Consider the following 5,339-nt stretch of genomic DNA (forward strand, 5'->3'; position numbering starts at 1 on the left):
AATTGGATTTTTGATCTGTTCAACTGAAGGCACACCTGTGGATTTTAGGAACCCTGCAAACAGTATTGAGATGTTAGATGGAGCCCTTAATTATAGGTGGGAACTTAGGTTCTACAATTCTGACGTAATAAGTATTGAGATGTTAGTGGTGTAATTGGATTTTTGATCTGTTCATGGTTTTATTATTAAATATGACTTCTTTATGGCAGTGTAGTGGTGTAATTGGATTTTTGATCTGTTCAACTGAAGGCACACCTGTGGATTTTAGGAACCCTGCAAACAGTATTGAGATGTTAGATGGAGCCCTTAATTATAGTTGATCTGTTCAACTGAAGGCACACCTGTGGCTCAGATTTTCTGTCTGGGTTATCTTGTTCAATATTTTTCTAAACTCTTATACTACTATTTCATATATTCCGGCAAGTTATTTTGCTTTGAGCATTATTCTTCAGTGGGAATATTTTAAATAGTCAACTATGCAAACATTACTTTGAAACAGTTCTTTTAATCTTTTCCCCTTATTTTAGTCGTCATAAATATCCAAATACACGTTGAAACATTAGTCTGCAGCTTGGTCTGATGTACTTGTTTACCACTATTTGTTTAAGCCAATGTCAGGCTACTGCCCCTCCAAATTTTGCTCTAAAATGTCTGGTTTCAACATTCCTAGATGTCATGATTTGCAATACTAAAGGAGTGTTAGATTAATGTTTGCTATAAGTTTTATGCCTCACATTTAACAGTATATGGGAGCTGTTACTTTGTGCCATCTTTACCAGATTCAAAAACTCAGGTGTTAAACTTATTTTTAGCTAAACTAGTGGATATCCTTTCCGGTGATGATATTCAGGTGTTTAAGCGTTTTGGGCTAGCAAAGCTGTTGCACTCAAAAGCACTTGCTTTTTCGGGATCTACTTGAAAATCTACTTTAAACAACCCATTTAAACTAATACTAACTCCTCATACCACCTTTCATAATTTTTTAATCAGTATATTATTCTTTTATCTCAATACATACATGACTATTTTACTAAATTTGGCACGATGAAAACACATCAGTGTTTTCAAGCAGCTGATGTCTGGGGTGACTTTTGACAACAGTTTTCAACTAAGGTGAAAAAGAAAATACATTTCTCTCACTATGCCATAAGTGCACAAAGGCAACCCCTACTATACAGTTGCATAAGGCTTAAATGGTGTTGCATAAGGTAATAGGCAACAAGAGGCAGGGTTGCCAATGTGGACCTGGTTGTAAAGCCTTAAGGCAATGGATTATACAACCCCAGAAAGCGTTGCATTATGCGTCTTTTGCAACAGTAAAAGCGTACAATGACAACAACAATTACTGTTGCATAAAATGAAGCCACATCACCACTGTGTCCTACGTGGCAAGTGACATGTCATATTGCCACGTCATCAGTGGCCCTACTTTGACACGTCAGAAAGCGTACATTGACAACAACAATTAGTGTTGCATAAAATGTGTGGGTCCCACAATATGTAATGCAACACTGATTTTAGTCATTTGCAACACCATTTTTATTCATATGTAACATCATTTTTAGTCTTATGCAACACCATATAGAGTCAAATGCAACACTTCAAAAATTAAAAAAATTGACATAGTTATTCTACTTTTACATTATTCCTGTCAAAAAAGACATCCCATAATCAATACAACAAGCATCGAATGAAATTTAAAACAAACTAAACTATCAAAGTACCAAATTCTAACTTCAAAAGAATAAATGATCAATTTTTTTCTTTTCTTTTCTAAATAATGTCACCTACTCATTTCAACTATAGCCTTATAACTCATTTTGACGTTGTAAAGCAGAATATGTTTATTTCCAGCCAGGTAGAGAACTGCCAGTCGATGTGATCCAGAGACAAAAATGCCTATATTTGAGATGGCCTTAAATAGTATTGGGAAAGGCATCCATGTAGATTTACGCTTCTTTGTTGAGTTCGAACCAATATCTTTAGCAATTCCTGAAAGCAACCATTTTAGTAGACAATATTCAGATAGTCGAGTGAATACTGTCAAATAAGATAAAAATTTATAAGAAAAACCATGCTCTAGCTTAGGGCATTATAGGAAAACCTATACTGAGATAACATTGCACCTTATTCTGGTATAAATAAAATAAATAGTATGCATGGACATACATTTAATTGTAGGATCGAGACAAGCAACCAAAAAAATAAAATACTAACATATTAGTCTTCTATCCAAAAAAATTGCTTTGCACATAATTTCAGCACATAATCTAAGACAACCATGCCCCTCTTTCATAGTCACTATTGAGATTATCGATATTATTTCCAGAGACATGAAATGGGCCTTTCTCTGGCTTTTGAATACGGATCCTTCCTAAGTCATCCTTAACAGCCTAAAAGAGATTAGGAGATATATAAGAAACACTGAAATATTTCATTAAAGAAAGGATGAGATAAGGCCACAAGAAACACAGCAAACTATTATCATGTCACAGCTGGTTAGAAGCTATTAAATTTAACTATCTTAAATATTCACTTATCACTTTCTTACATGTTTTCATCAAAGACAACAGAATAAATATATGCTTCAACTTTGGGATTCCATATTTTACTATTATAAAAGTTGACCTAAAATTTGGCTTTTAGTTCTAAAAACTGAAAAGTAAAGCTGAGAAGATTTTTGAAAAGAAGACGAAACATAAGGAATTTTAAAGATTTCGGAGAGGAACAGAGGATAGCAAAGAACTAGATAAAAGTGGTAAGAGTATTCAATGAGAATATAACAAGATACATATATTACATTTCCAGCCAACTCTTAGCCAATATTTATATAAACCAACTTTGTGAATTATTTTTTAACATCCCAGTACAACCTAGCTTTTTAGCACATAGCCACCATGATACACATTGACCAACTACTTTAATTATAAATTTCTCCTAAAAACTAAAACTCATCCCTACAATAGCCACTGCTAAACTACTTCCAGAAAGGAGCTTCAGAATGCTAACTTATAAAGTAGAAGTTGTTGGTAGATAGAGTATAGCCCATACACAAAGTAATGAAGCAGAAGGTCTTTGTGACAGTGTAGACTATGGAATGAAGAGGAATCCAATGAAACAAAGTCTAATAGTGCCTATTTCTCAAAGAGGAAGCCAAATTTGGTCATCAGTTCCCAGAGTTCGATATTAGATGAAGACACATATGTACATGTATAGAAAGTCAGAAAAACATAATTGAATTAAACATGAAAATGTTACACTAAACAAAATGATTAATTCCGTAATTAAAGATTCATAATCCACTAAACAAAGTTCAGCATGTAATCTTACTCCAGCAGATAGCAGGAACAACAAAAGATCTACTAGCGGTGCGGTGGGCGGCTGTTGGCAGCAGAGACCCTAGATCCCCACTCGACCAGCTCTTTGCTTGTATCATCCTTGTGACAAATCACTTCAATGAAGCAAATACAATATTTTTTTTTCTCCCGTTGCTGTCTCTATTGCTTCAACAAGATCTTCCTCACAGCGGACCTGAACAATTCAAGAAATGCCAGAGTCAACAATACTTTTTTTAAAAAAATAAGCTTCACTGCTCTAACTTGTAAGTAAATGATACATTATGTATTACGTTTTCTCGACTGACCTTAGTCATCCAGCATTTGCCTTCACCATTGTGAATCGCATCGACCAGTGCAGTGTAGTTCCAGTTCTTGATCATATTGTATGGTCCATCATGGATCTCAACTTTAATGGTACAACCACCGTTATCAGAAAAATGATTTGATTCCGACCGCATCGCAACATTGTCGACACATCTTGAGCAGTAACCTGCAAGGGATATTGAATTTGTTAATGTGAAATAAAGAAGGAATGATTCTGGTAAAAATGGTGGGATTTCCAACAGTTAACACCATATATGGTCCATTATTGTAAAAACACAGATAGCTTGTGATGAGTTACCTAAAAGCTTCCATCACCAATGCAAGAAATTATTCGCTTATCCTTAGCAGCCTGTGAATACCCTAGAGTTGCACCAACTGACCACCCAATGGATCCATACAACATTTGGAACTCATACATGTATTATTGCACTTACAGTAATATATTCAAACATATTATATACCTTAGGAAATTATATTGAAAGGGATGCTCACCCGCATTCTTTTGGCAATTTCATCTTCTGGAAATTGAACCATGAATCCCTTGTCTCAGCAATTATATTGAAAGTCATGCGGAATTTGTTTAATTTACTTGTTGTAGATTATCTCCTTACCAAGAGCCCTTTGTTCACAGACAACCATCATTAATGAGTCATTCATGCTTGTTTCATCATTTGCTTATGACGTTTTTCCACCTGAGGTAGATACATCAGCATCCCTAAGTTGAGAGGGACATAGATCTTCTTGGTATGAATTGCTCCTAATTGCCCCAAAAATCACACCAAAAATCATACCAAAAACACGATACACCCTCTATAAAGCGAAATCAACACATTACAAACAATAACGTCAAATGCATACACCATTTTCGGAACCAACCCATGAACTTGCAATCCAAGTCCAACACCCTTACTTCCAATCTTATAACACCCTCTCAAAACACTCCCAATAGCATAACTATTCTAAACATACCCAGAAACCAAACAAGCCGATGACACCATATTTCTCTCAGACATGTCATCAAACACCAACCTTGTACAACCCAGATCACCCAATTTAACATAAAAATTAATAAGGGTATTCGACAAAAACACATCCCTAAACAACCCATCTTTAATCATATACAAATGAATCTTTTTAGCCTCTTCAATATTAAAACAATTGGTGCACTGAAAAACAATTGCCAAATGGATTCGACCCCTTAGGCTTAACAACATCCACAACCACCCCATTGCACCTACTCATCAATCGGCACATTTCTCGTCCCTCTTCTTCCCAAACTCTCGTCCCTCTCGAACCCTCCCCCTCTCCTCTCCCTCAAACAATCGAAAGCCCCAAACTTTCTCCACTCGATCGATATTAGCCATGGTTGGATTTCATGAAGGATTAAAAGAAATGATTTTTATCTGAATTGTTTTGTTAGCGGAAAAGTTGGAAGATTCATAGGAAAAGGGGAAGAACTGATGAGTGTAGGAAAAACTGATGAGCGTAAGAAAGTTGTACACTGCTATAGGTTTTGGAGTTTATATGAACCAACGATCAGCATATATCCAAATTATTTTTTTAAAATTGATTAGATGGTCCTGATTAAAAGTGAAGTTGCTGATCTGCGTGATGCATTCACCATCCAATACTCTTCTTCCACAGAGTGAATTGTTTGTGTTTTTTTAATAGCTAGAA

General features: G+C 35.4%; 1 pseudogene; it reads right to left on the bottom strand.

Moving 5' to 3' along the window:
- Nucleotides 1-1,651: 1,651 nt before the first annotated feature.
- On the bottom strand, nucleotides 1,652-4,167 carry LOC141672912 (pyruvate decarboxylase 2-like; annotated as a pseudogene).
- Between the last annotated feature and the right edge of the window lie 1,172 nt (nucleotides 4,168-5,339).

Source organism: Apium graveolens, chromosome 7 (assembly GCF_009905375.1).
Source record: "Apium graveolens cultivar Ventura chromosome 7, ASM990537v1, whole genome shotgun sequence".
In the NCBI taxonomy this organism is placed as follows: Eukaryota; Viridiplantae; Streptophyta; class Magnoliopsida; order Apiales; family Apiaceae; genus Apium; species Apium graveolens.